The sequence below is a fragment of the Ceratotherium simum genome, chromosome 24 (genome assembly GCF_057802395.1).
Source record: "Ceratotherium simum simum isolate JZ-2026a chromosome 24, ASM5780239v1, whole genome shotgun sequence".
Classification (NCBI taxonomy): Eukaryota; Metazoa; Chordata; class Mammalia; order Perissodactyla; family Rhinocerotidae; genus Ceratotherium; species Ceratotherium simum.
The window spans coordinates 29,652,572-29,665,933 of NC_141923.1; the positions used below are offsets into that span (position 1 = coordinate 29,652,572).

The 13,362-nt window shown below is 55.0% G+C and overlaps 1 protein-coding gene across 6 annotated transcripts in view; it reads left to right on the forward strand.

Annotated features, from left to right (window-relative positions):
- MIDEAS (mitotic deacetylase associated SANT domain protein) overlaps positions 1-13,362 on the forward strand; it is a 67,175-nt gene that overhangs the window by 20,700 nt on the left and 33,113 nt on the right. For 2 of the 6 annotated variants that reach the window (XM_014784393.2, XM_087448246.1), the window contains exon 1: positions 4,789-5,278. The exons of 1 other annotated variant lie outside the window; for it this stretch is intronic. The gene's annotated coding sequence lies outside the window, so the exon portion shown is untranslated. Of the gene's footprint in view, positions 1-4,788; positions 5,279-5,681; positions 6,164-13,362 lie in introns of those variants that run through there. 3 more of the 6 variants (XM_087448245.1, XM_014784391.2, XM_087448244.1) reach the window with 3 other exon arrangements.

The following is a 13,362-nucleotide window of genomic DNA, read 5'->3' on the forward strand; positions in this document are numbered from 1 at the left end:
GACACAGCAGAAAGTGGTGAGGAGAAGGCACAGCCATCAAAGGGGTGTGCCTGTTCAGACTGGGTGGGCAGCGCTGTGGAAGAAGCTTGCTAGGTGGAAGGGACTCGAAGAGCAGGGGCTGGGAGAGAAGGCTTGGAAGGACACCTGGATGGGACACTGAGTCTGTGTTGGAAAGAGTCTCTCTGGACAGAACCCAGCAGAGGGTCACCCTGAGGCTCATGGGGGTGGACCCTGGGATCTTTCCAGGGAGGGGAAAGAATCTTGCCTGGACTAAGGGAGAAGCTAGTTTTGGGAGAAGGGGATATAGGGTAAAACAATAAAAATAATAACAATTGTAACCCATTATGTGTACATAGCATGATACAGTGTTAAAGCAGTTTTTTTTTTTTTTTTGTGAGGAAGATCAGCCCTGAGCTAACATCTGCCAATCCTCCTCTTTTTGCTGAGGAAGACTGGCCCTGGGCTAACATCCATGCCCATCTTCCTCTACTTTACATGGGACGCCGCCACAGCATGGCTTGACAAGTGGTGTGTCAGTCCGCGCCAGGGATTGGAACTGGCGAACCCTGGGCCACCGCAGCGCAGCGCGCGCACTTAACAGCTTGTGCCACCGGGCCGGCCCCTGAAGCAGTTTTTTTTTTTTTTTTTTAAAGATTTTTTATTTATTTATTTTTCCCCCAACGCCCCAGTAGGTAGTTGTCTGTCATAGCTGCACATCCTTCCAGTTGCTGTACGTGGGACGCGGCCTCAGCATGGCCGGAGAAGCGGTGCGTCGGTGTGATCCCGGGATCCGAACCCGGGCCGCCAGCAGCGGAGCGCACGCACTTAACCGCCAAGCCACGGGGCCGGCCCTGAAGCAGTTTTTTATCCTTGTGATTCTCCCAAGCGCCTAGAAGATGGGCGTTATTTCATTGTCCATATAACAGATACTTCCAGTACATCTGTTATGGGCCAAAAAAGTGAGGCTTAGAGAAGGGAAGTGTCAACTTTCCTAGGATCACACAACAGGTTAGCTTTAATTAGGCAGGACCCAGATGCAGTCCTGTTCCCTGTTCTTTCCACAACCTTCTCTTTCTTCTGTTGTAACTGTAGGTAAGGAGGTCCTAGAGGTAGTACCTTTATTGTGCAAGGGGAAATGACAGTAGGGACAGAAGGAACATAAGGGACCCAGCATGTGCACGTGTGATTTCCTCAGTGGTATTTGTACCCCCAGATCCCCACGGTTCAGTAGGTGGTTATTCACTTAAACACACCGTGTGTGCTGGCCTCGATGGAAAGCTCCTGACAGAGAAGGGACAATGGAAAAAGGACAGGAATGCAGGCATGGGGCTTGGGGAGGAGAAAATTCCTTTTTAAAATAGTAAGTGATGGGGACTGGCCCGGTGGCGCAAGCGGTTAAGTGTGCACGCTCTGCTGTGGCGGCCCGGGTTCGCCGGTTCGGATCCTGAGTGCGCACCGACCAACGCACCGCTTGGCAAGCCCTGCTGTGGCAGCTTCCCATATAAAGTGGAGGAAGATGGGCACGGAGGTTAGCCCATGGGCTGGTCTTCCTCAGCAAAAAAAGAGGACGATTGGCAGATGTTAGCACAGGGCTGATCTTCCTCACCAAAAAAAAAATAATAATAATAAAGTAAGTGATGGCAGCAGAAAGTTAATGCAGATGGGTAGGTGGTGAGAAGCTGGCTTCCTTGGAAGCTTCTTTTTTTTTTAATAACACCTTGATTGGGATATAATTCACATACCATAAAACTCACCCTTAGAAGATTTTTAATGGTCTCAGGTTGTCCCAGAAGTGGATACTGGTGATGGCCACTCAGGGCAGTGATGGGTCACTCTGAGCAGACTCCAGAGAGCTGTTGTGGTCCCAAAGCCTCTCTAATGCCATATTCCACCCTCCTGGGGACCCAGAGTTTGGAATCCTATCTAGGGTCCTTTGCTTCCTGGAGAGTTTCTCAGCAAATGCACTCCTCGGGAACTGCAGCGCTGTACTCCTCTCTCTCATGCAGTTTGTAAAGAAGGCCGAAGGTAGAGAAAAGCTCACTCTATGGTGAGGTCTCCAGAGCATTTTTTTTGCCTTCCCCAAAGAGCACCCTTCTTGGCAGCCCCAGAGGCCTGTAGGAAGGGCTGGAGCTGTTAAAACCAAAACTTTCACTTCACATGTCAGTGATTCTGCACTGTCATATCTGCAGCAAAACTGACCTCCAGGGCTTTCCCGGAAGAGCTGCAGCTTTCTTTACATGTCCTCATCTGCCTGCTTTTGAGGGAGACTTCTCCTGCCAGGCAGGGGCCATCCGGGACAGTCCTGAGCCCTCCTCCCCTGTACACACACATGCCCCTTTCCTTCCTTCTCTTCCTTTCTGAGATGGCCTGAATTTGGAATTTTAGTTGGGGTGAAGCGATGTGTTGTTCCAAGATAAGCAGGGCTTCTCCAGTTTACTGACTTCTGTTTCTCATGCATCCTGCTGCCTACCTCTCTACTCTTGTGCTGTTTCCAGGGCCAGGCCCGGCAGTCCAGCAAGGGACAGGGTGGAAGTCCTGGCGGGACAAGGCTGAGGAGTGCCCTTTGGAGTGGCTCCCACTTGTTCCCTGGAGGCTGGGCGCTGGCTCCATGGTGGCAGGCTCTTCTAGGAATGTGCTCCCCAGCTGAGTTTTCTGGTTGGTTGGGAACATCCCTGGGCTGGTCTGCACTGGCTCTCAGGTGCTCCCTCTGGGCTGGCCGGAGGCCAGCTTTAGGGGCTAGGCCTTTGCGGGAGGTCAGGATGGCCACAGGTCTGCAGAGGAACCTGGCAGCAGTGGGTGCTGGAGACCGAATGGCTTTGTTTTTGCTTCTCTCACTTGGATGAGGTGTCAGTGGGAAAGAAGAAACCAGACAAATGGAAAAAGCAAAAAGGCTTTACACTGGGTCTCTGCCAGGAGCCCTGAGAGTCTAGCCTCTACTTGGGGGCTTGCATGCCTGAGCACCCCAGTCCCTCAGTTACTCACTGCCTTCCTCTGGGGGAGATGGGAAGAGGAGCAGAGAGGTGACAAATGACTGGCTTGCTCTGTGATCTTGTGCGAGTCACTTAACCTCTCTGAACTTTAGTGTTCTCATTCATAAAACAAGAGGGATAAAACTCTCTCACACACAGGGTTGTTAAGTAGGCTGTGTGTGGGGACGTGCTTTGAGAATTGTCGGGACAATACTGTCACAGCAGATGCTAAATCCAAGAGCCTGGGCTTTTCTTTGGTGGAGGTGGTTTTCCTGGCTCCTCCATTCACTTTTTTTTTTTTTTTTTTAAATGCAAATTCTTTTTTTTTTTTTTAAGATTTTTTATTTATTTATTTTTCCCCCAAAGCCCCAGCAGATAGTTGTCTGTCATAGCTGCACATCCTTCTAGTTGCCGTATGTGGGACGCGGCCCCAGCATGGCCAGAGGAGCGGTGCGTCAGTGCACACCCGGGATCCGAACCCGGGCCGCCGGCAGCACAGTGCGCGCACTTAACCGCCAAGCCACGGGGCCGGCCCTCCATTCACTTTTTACAATCACAGAATCATGGATGTTTAACCAGAAGGGATTTCATGAGGTTACCTGGTCCTGTCCCCTGGCATAATTATCTTTATTTTGCAGATAAGATTGTTTTAAGTTGTCATTATCTTAACATAACTGTCATATCATGGTGCAAATAAGCCCTCCTCCTCCTGGGTGACCTCTAGATGCACACAGGTGCTCCAGGTGGACGGGGACAGGCAAGTCATGCCCCTTAGGAGCAGGGGTGGGTTTTCCAGTGTTGTCTCTGTCATCCACTCCCCAGGGGAAGGGGCCCTTGACCTGAAGGCTCAGAGGAGCTGTGAGAATCACCTTCTGCTGCCCCTCCCCTTCTCCCTGAGAAAGCAGGGGATGCACCTGCTTCTCAGGACTGGCCACAGGGGGAAAGTGGCCGCCAGGACACAGTGTATTCTTCAGTGGTTTTTCCTTCAAAGGAAAATCTCTTTCTGACCCATCTTGGAAAAAACAAAAAACAAAAACAAATGGAAGGAACCAGGAACAACAGGGCTCCCTTCCCTGGACTTTCTCTTGGCCTTGGGGCCTCATGGAATGTGGGGGCCAGCCAGAACCTCCTTAGCAGCAGGAATGTTTCCCACCAGCCAGGCAAGGAGGCATGGGGGATCATAGGGAAGGTAGGGGACATGTGGCATGCAGTGAAAAGCTGCCCCAACTCTGGCCTCAGTTGCTAGAATTAAACTCGGGAGCTTTACATCACCGAAGTCATTGAGATGTGGGTCTTTTATAGGGGCTGGGGCCAGTTTCTCAATAACCTGTATACCGCTAGGATGCTGGCCAGCCAAAAAGTGAAACGGGGAAACTGTTAATAAAGTGCCTTGGAGAGGATTGTGCATGATTTACCGTATCCAAAACCAGAGTTTTCTTTATGGAAGAAAGCGACTTGTGTCCTCCCCAACATCACACACACACTTTCCTGGCAGGCACGATGGGTTTCCAAACATTTCGTCACCGTCTCTTCCTGACCTTGGTGTGAAATGAACGAGCCGCGTGGCCTGATGGTTCCAGCAAAGCCGTCGGGGGCGCCGGCCTGGGCTGGGGGAGGGTGGCGACCGACTCGGGAGTAGAGGTGAGGTCTGCTGGAAATCCCCAGCCCGGGCAGCCGCCGGAGGTTTGAAGACGCCTTCCCCGGCCTTATTTGGTCGCAGGAAGTGGGCGGCGCCGGGCCTGCTGGAGGAGAGGCCAGCCCAAGACAGTTGTGCTGATGAAGTGGTAGAGCTGGTTTCTGCTCGCCGCCGTGCCGCGCGCGCCGGCCGGCCGCTGGGCGCTCCGAGCTCCCAGCCCCGAGTTGTGCAATCCTTTGTAGCACGCCAGAGAGTCCTCCTCCTTCGCTGTTGCCTCTCGCCCTCTCTCTCTCTCTCTTTTTTTCAAGCTGTGAGCTCAACCGATGAGTCAGAGCAGTGCAATCCTGACACTGCATCGCAGGACTGGGGGTGACACGGAGGGAGGGAGAGCGATCGCGCGGCGAACACCACAGGCGCGGGGTGCGCCGAAGATCCTGCTCCGCGAGCGAGGGGTGACAGCCCGCGCGTCCCTCTCGGTCCCTGCTAGCAAACTTCCCAGCCTCGCGAGGCGCAGGCTGGCGGAAGCCCTGCGAGCGCCGCGGGCAGGCGGAGGCGCCTGTTTGTTTTTAAAATCGAGGAGTGCGTGCAGGCGGCTGGAGTCTGGGAGGCGACTGAAGGCGGCGGCCCGCGGCGGAAGGGGGACAGCCGATGCCGGAGCTCGGGCAGGAGTCGGGTAAGTGGGGCTGCCGGGTCGGCGGCCGAGGCCTGCACGCGGCGAGGCGCAGCCCGCTCTGGCGGCGGCGGCCCAGGGACCCCGGGCTGCGCGCAAGCGGTGGCGGCTCGGCGCGCGGGCTGCAGCTGTGCAGGCGCGGCCCGGAGCGGGGGCGCAGGGCTGCGGGGGGGTGCCGCGCGTCAACTTCGGCGGCCTGGGCGGCTGGGGGAGTGTGTGCGTGTGTGCGTGAGTTTGCCGCCCCGCAGTCCGTCGCTCTGCGGCCCGCACCCCTAGCCCGCAGCTGCGTGTGCAGCACCAACCCGCCGTGTTTGTGCAACTACGCAGCTCGCGCGCGGCCTCCGCCCACCCGGGCGCGGCCCCGGCAGGAAAACCCTCCCAACCCGCCGGGCCCACGGTGGCGGCGGCGGCGGTCGGGAATACAGCTGCTCCTCCTCCGCCTGAGCGAAACGTGGTGTCCGCAGGGACCGGCTTGCGTGACCGAGCCCAGGCCTGGGAGCCTCGAGGAGGAGCTCGCGAAATGCAGGAACTTGGCGCCAGAGCCCCTTCCCCTTTTCCTTCCAGTGTGCACGGGACAGTGGACATGGAAACTGCGTCTGCGCCGGGAGTTTGTGTGACAGAGGTGCAGGGGAGGCAGGGAACTGGGGCAAGTGCAGTAGAGGCCTAAGCTGGAGCGTTTAGGGCGAGCGGGCCGGCCTCACCCCGCGCACCCGGAGCTGCTGGCGCACCTCAGACCTGTCATCCTGCCCGCCCGCCCCCGCACGTCCGAGCCGCTGCGGCCTGCTCAGCTCTCCCCCTCGCTGCACCGTATGCTGTGTTTGGTGGTGCCTGTCCGGAACTCGGAGCCCGGGTTTTGTCTGGATTCTGCATATGGCCGGCTTGGTGGAGGTAGTCAACCCCCACTCCCAACTCACACACACAGGAGCGTGTGCACCAGGTGGCCGCTCTGAGGGCCCCCTCCCAGGCCTCTGGATACAGGCCTGGTGCTGCCCTGGGCTTCCAAGCCTTAGCCCCAAGGAAGGCAGACCTGGAGGAGGTACCTGCCACCTAAAGTGGAGGCCACTGGGTATTCCAGCCCAGCCTCCAGAGCGAGCGGCTGGAAGGATAAAAAGGGAAGTTACTTGCCCCATTTAAACTTTGTTGGTCACAACTTTGGTGGCTACTTCCTGCTTCCACCATACCACACCGGACCTGTGTACCAGCCTGTGGAGGCTCACTCGCGGGCCAGTGGGACTAGGGGAGAGCTGGCTGGCTCTGGCTGACTATGGAGGCCACTGTGGCACGTGTGTGCAGGGGATCCCTGTTGGCAGTTGTGGCTGCAGGGAGGGGAGATCTGGCTTGCTCCAGCAGGGGGAGCCTGGCCTGGTGGCGTCCTGGAGGTCTGGCCTTTAGTTGTCCCTGCAGCTTCAGGATTGAGACTGGAGGCCTGGTGAAGGTGGAAAAAGTGTAGCTCTGAGGGGAAGCCTCTCCTCCCTTGTGGGCCCCAGGCTTAGGGGAGGAAACCACTTGTCTTGCTCCAGAACCTCCCAGGGATGGTGTGGCACATGCTCTTTTATGATCAGAGAAATGCACCCCTTCCACAGGCTATTAGATGGCTTCAGGATGAAGGAGAAAGGAGAAATCTTCCCAGGTTGAGAATTTATGGGTCCTTTTTTGCTACTGCTCTGGACAGGGAATAATAGGAGTGTAAACATTCAATTACTGTGATAAACCATCTCATTGAGTGGCCCTGGCCCAGTCTCCACTCTAATTGGATTGGCCTCTGGCTGGTTACTCTGGGCTGAGTAGCTCCCAGGGGACAAGGGATGAAGAACCTGGAGGGCACCCCCCTCCCCACCCCCAGACCATGCAGCTTGCTCTGGGACAGCCTGCCCGCAGCCACTGTGGCCTCTCCAAGCATGGGGCAGAACCCCCACTCCCCGTGGCTCTGTCAGCCCCTCACCCCACCCTAGGAAAGAGTGCCCTGGAGTGCCCATGGGGATGAGAGTTCAACTTTTAAATGTGAGATTTAAAAATAGCCTGAATGTTTAGCCCTGTGGGCTGCTGCTTTTAATAAATGGAGGGAAAAAAAAGGACAATATGCAATTACAGATTCAGCTGAGGGCCTCCTGTGGCTATAGAACCCAGGGAGGAGCTGCCCAGTGGAGCCAAGGCCTCCTGAGTGAGAGAAGAGAGGAGTGGGAGAAGGATGGAGGGATGCATGGGGTATAGTGTCCTGGAAGGGGAATGGGCCCAGTCCAGGAATCTTTGGCCTTGATAGCCCCTCTCCTGCAGTTGGGTGTCCCAGAAGGAAACCTTGCTTGTGGGGGTGTGGGGATGGCCCCAAGTAGCTGGGAGATTCCTGCTTATCCTAGTCCTGTTTCAAGAGTCATTTCTTTTTTGTGTGTATGAGGAAGACCAGCCCTGAGCTAACATCTGATGCCAATCCTCCTCTTTTTGCTGAGGAAGATTGGCCCTGGGCTGACATCCGTGCCCATCTTCTTCTACTTTATATGGGATGCTGCCACAGCATGGCTTGACAAGCGGTGCGTTGGTGTGGGCCCAGGATCCAAACTTGCGAACCCTGGGCTGCCGAAATGGAGCACGTACACTTAACCACTGTGCCACCGGGCCGGCCCCTCAAGAGCCACTTCTTTTGAGAAGCCTTAGCCTTCTTCTGAACTCATTTCCACCTTACGTAGGCATCTGTGTACATACTGTAGTGTAGTGGTCAAAACCATAAACTGGGAGCCAGAGTCTTTATACCTCCTTCATGGAGCTGCAGTGAGGATTCAGTGAGTTAGTATAGTATTATTGTACCCTGTGCCCTAGTGTGTGCTTCATATTGTTCCCGTAGTGCCCGGCATCTAGTTGGTGTTTAGCGTATGTTAGTTGAAGAAATGAATGAAAAATCTCCATCAAAAAAATGTGGACTTAGCATGTGATGGGCTCAGTGAGTCCTGCTGCTGGGACTCATACTGCACCATTGGTTTCAAAAGGGTCAGCCATGGGGGATTCTGGTGCTGGTGATCCAGTTTTCCTGGCTCTGCCCTATGGCTGGCCTTCTGGAGAGTGTATCCCAGTCATCCTGACCCCAATGGGACCTCAGGGTAAAAGAATGTGGAGCCTCCTGCCTGGGAATCTGCTAACCTGGGCATTTCCTTTGGCCAGGCCAGTTGGCACCCTTCCTGTGTGTGTGCACACATCAGTATAGAAGCAGCCTGGGGGCTCCATTCTTCCCTGACTCATTGCAGGCTGCAGGAAATGCAGCCAGTGTTGTGTTCCATTGGAGGGGTTGCTTTTGCACAGGAGTGCTCTGACTGTGTGGGGCTTGAACTAAAGAAACTTTACATGCTGGGCTGGAGCTAGGGGGAGTGTGCTGAAGTCCCCAGTTCTTACTTAAGGGATCTGCATTTGTATTCAAAGCAACATTCAGGATACCGTGAGACTGTGAGCTCATTTTATGAATCAGAAGCATTACAGCATAACTTTGGTGTTGGAAACTGCTATTTGGAATCCAGATCACCCTCCCTCCACTCCCAACACACACACACTTACAGGGGCTCTCACAGGCACACACTTGGGAACAATAACAGTCAGTGGGGCATCAATTCAGATTACAGAGCCGTCAAGCAAAACTTGTCCACACCCACTTCCGCTCTCACACTCAGAACACCATTCCTGGATGGTGTATGGACAGTAATCTGGGCAGTGACTCTGAAGGAAGCCTGGCTGGTGCACAGGAACGAGGCCTGGACAGACCTGGGTTCATATTCCAGCTTCTCCACTTGCTGTGTGGCTTTAGGCATTGCTTAACTTCCTGAGCCTCATTTCCTTACCTATAAAATGGGAGTGATAATAATACTTCATCGGGTGGCTGTGAAGGTTAAACAAGATCTTGCATGCAAAGTGACTGGCACATAGTAGATACTCAACAGATGATGGCTAGCCTTTCACCGGTTCCCAGCAAGTCCAGCTCCTGTTTGCCTGTTGCTCCTCCCAGGGAGGAAGAAATGAAAGGTGTCCTGCTTGTGGGAGGAGGGCACCTTTCCAGGCCATAGGGGCTTGTGTAAATGAGGCTCATTTTCTAACTCCCTGCGCCCAGGGCACAACCATGTGACCCACTCCCACCTAGACCAGCACCGACCCTAGTGCCTGTGTGCCTTTGCAAGGGATTCTGTCCCTGCAGCTGAAAGTTAACGGCTCAGCTTCCCAGAGATCAGCTTGTGCTCTCGGGACGTACCTGCCCGCCCAGGCCTCAGGCTGAACTGCTCACATGGGTGGCAGGAAGGCTGCTTTCTCAGCCAAGGAAAAAGTCCCCTTGTCTTTGCTTCAGCTGAAGCCTCCCAGTGTGAGCTCGGTGGAGAGTTGGGTTGAGCTAGGGGTGGGAGTTGTCCCTCTAAAGAGCACTTTGTCTCTTTCACTCATTGAAATAACAGGGGTGGAGGGCACCAAACTATTATATGAGAAGAAAGTTGCCACCTGCCAGAAAAGACCTGGGGTTTTGCTGGGGTGGGGGTGGGGGGGCTCTCCCTGAGGGACGTGATTGTAGGTTGTGGTTTGCCGGGGCTGGTGGGGAGGAGAGGGGCTCGGGGCCTGAGGTTTCCCTGGCAGCGGTTCTTGCTCTTGTTCTTCCTGGAACATAGCTTGGTGCTGTGGCCAGCTGGGGAAGGGGCACCCGTTCCCTCTGCCTTTCTCTCCAGCCCCAGGGAGCTGGTGGTGAGAGTGTTCTTTTTTCCAGGCAGTGCTTCTTCCAGGAGTCTCAGGAAGGGGGAGGGGAGCAGCCAGGGCAAGGTTTGTCCAGGCCAGAGCTGGGAGAGAGGGAAGTATACCAGGCTTGCAGCCAGAAGGGGGTTCCCTCTGAGGCTACCCAACTTCTCTGGGGGAAATGGAGTCCAGAGAGGAAGGAAAGTGGTGAGAGATTTCGATTCCCAGCTTTTTCCAGCATTTGGGCAGACAGAGGCCCCATCTAGCCTGCTGTTGCCAGAATTTGCCAGTTTCTTGGAGGGGAAGGCCCCAGAGCTCAGAAAGGAGCTCAGAAACGCTTATGTGATAACTCGCAACCCTAGGAGTGCATGTAAGCTGGTCTTTCTCTCCTTTCTTCCTCCTCCTCTTCCTCCTCCCAGTCTTCTAGAAGCTCCTGGGGCATGTACCTGGCTGTGGCTCAGATCCCCCTCCCCATGTGACCTTGCTTTGTCTTACCTCCCCAGCTGGCCCTGGGTCATAGTCCTGGGCTCCCCAGCTCCCGGGAGTCATCCCAGAGCTGGAAAATGCTTTGGGACATCTAGTCCAACTCCTTCATTTTCAGATGAGGAAGCTGAGAGGCAGTGAGTTCCTTGAGGTTCCCACAGACTGTCTGCACTTTCACCTTAGGAGGGTGGAAAGAGGGGCTGCTCCTGTGTCCTGCCCCTGGTCCCTGCCCCTCCCAGTTTGGAAGTTGGGAGGACGGCTTCAGTGCAGGAAGAGCCCAGAGGAACACTGTCTGGCTCCTGGGTGTGGCTCAGTCCTCAGCTGGCTCCATAGTTATTTATTTGTCTGTTTGTGTGTGTGTGAGTGAGTTTTGCGGTCGCGAGACTGGATCTGAGTGAAAGCAGAAGTACCCATGCTATGTCAGCTATGCAGCGTGCAGACTGGAACATACAGACACAGTTGGGAGAGGAAGAAAGGGGGCAGAGGCCCCTCTGCACGGTGGCTGCTGGTGCTCTTTTTGTCCCTGAAGCAGGGCCTGCACACTTGAGCATAAACAGCCTTTCCATGTTGCTAGCAGCTGCCTTTCCTTGCTGGCTTTGGACAGAAGAGCTGCCAAAAATAACCAGGCGGGCACTTCCACTTGTGGGACATTCACTGTGGTGGCCTCAGAGCAGGCTTGCTCGCTCCCTGCGGGCCCTGGTGCCTCTGGTGTCCCTGCTCATACTTCCTGTGGCCACCCCCTCTCCAGCCTCCCTCAGGTGGTGGCACTTTCCCTTCTATTGCTCTTCTTAGGGTGAGCCCAGGAGGGAGGAGGCTCCAATTATGGGCCTGGGAGCTCTGCGGGGTATTATCTGCAGACTCTTGTCCCACCATGTCCCTACAGGCCCTGCTGGCACAGCTGAGTTCAGGGGAGGCCTGTGCTGGGTGTGCTCCTCCTGGGTCCCTAAGCCGGACGCCCTGCATGCCTGCAAGAGCCCGACGCTGTTGCTGGGACTGCTAGTCTCCTTGTTCTGCTCCTGCCTGGCCAGCCCTGCTCTCAGCCAGCTGTGGAACTGGAAGAGTCAGACCATTCACTTCTCCTCCAGGTGTTGAAGACTGATAATGATGCTACTCCTGCCCAGCAAAGGGGAAAGGAGATCACATTTACTGAGCCCGTACTTTGTGCCAGGCACTTCACACGTATGTTAACTTCATTTAATCCCACAATAACTGTGAGATGAGGATACTGTGCCCACTTACTGATAGGGAAACTGAGGCCCACAAAGAGGCTGGTGATTAGTAGTAGCCAGGATACATTGTCTGATCCTGAAGCCCTGTCTCTTTTTACTGGGCAGCTCCCACACTTCCCTGGGCTATTTTCATTTGCACAGGGAACAATGTTTGACCCTTGGCATGAAGTGCTGATGGTAGGAATTCAGGCACCATTAGATTGGCTGATAAGGGAGATATTTTGAGCTGCGAAGGGTGGGGAAGACCCCCATGAGGCTTCCCTGTCCGAACACTTCACAGGGTAGCCAGAAGGTATGTGGCCTGAGCCACAATAGGTACGTGGGGGGTCAGCTGTGTGTGGGGGATTGCTGGGAGAGTCACTCATGCATGGGAGGAGTGGAAAGGCTTAGTTCAGGCCTACTGGAGACCTTCCAAGTGTCTTCTCCTCCCCAAACCTCCCAGCCTCTGTAGTTCTGAGAACAGCTCTGGGACTATAGGCTGGGGGTAGGTGGGACCTTGGGTCTCCCTCCCTGGCTGCTGGGTCTGACCCCAGGGCCCATCATTCTGGCTGGCTTGGCCCAGGTCCCAGAGAGCCTGGTTGGTGTGTACTTGGGGCTTGGGCTGGATGCTGTGCTGGTGCCTGGTGCCAAGGCCTCTGGGTGTATTTCAGGAACAATAAGGAATAAATCAACACAGGAGAAAAGGCCCTGCAGCAGCTGCTCAGAGATTAGAGAAACGCAAGGAATGTGTGAGCATTTGGCAGAGGCCCTGGATCTTGACCGGGGCCTGAGAAAGGGCGTGCCACTGACTGGATGGCTGGGCTAGTGTGTCAGGCTGCTCTCTGCCCATTCTGCAGCCCATCTAGGGGCCCAGGCAGCCAAGTTGAGACCCCCATCTGCTGGCAGCAAGGTTTTGTGCTTCTTGGTCACTAGCAGGTATTTGGGAACCATATTGTCCCCATTCTTTTGCTCCAAATCAGTAGGATGTACCCCCAGAACTCCCCCTAGGCTATCAGGTAAATCTTGGCCCCTTCTGGAGCTGGCTAGGCAGGAGAACCTGGGCTAATGAAGACACCACGCAGTAGAACCTCCTGCTCCACCTCCATACCCAGAAGGAGAGGAGCCAAACGTCAAGGACCTGGCAGTGCCGAGTCTAAGGGAGTGCTGAGTGTGAGAACATCCACCTGGGAGGCCCTGACCACAGCTCTACACGAGTAATCAGCCACGTGTCCTTGGGCAAGTCACTTTACCTCTCAGAGCTTCAGTTTCATCAGTCATGAAATAGAGATTTGGACTAATGATCTTTGGAGTGAGTGGGCACTGTCTGTCTCCCTTATTCAGGATGTGCAATGAACAGACTTTCTTTAGGAATTTAAGTTCTTGAGAAGAAACCCTTCTGAAAGCTCCATGCAGAATGATGGGTGGCTATGGCTGGGGCTGATGCTTAATGCCCTGGATGGGGGCCATTGGCACTAGTAGGAACCCAAGCATGGAGCTGACTTGACCCAGACTTTAGGGTGCCAGAGGAAGGCACAGGAGCCTGGGTCCTGTGGGGATTTGTGGCATCTAACAAGCCGGGAAGAGTCAAGGCTTTATTTTTACAGAACTGTTGGCCAACCATGGGTGTGGAGTTGGAGAGTGTGGGAGGGGTGTGGCTTCCTCTTGAGCAGATGTGAGCCTTCCACCGGTTGGCCCAGTGGTGGTAATCAC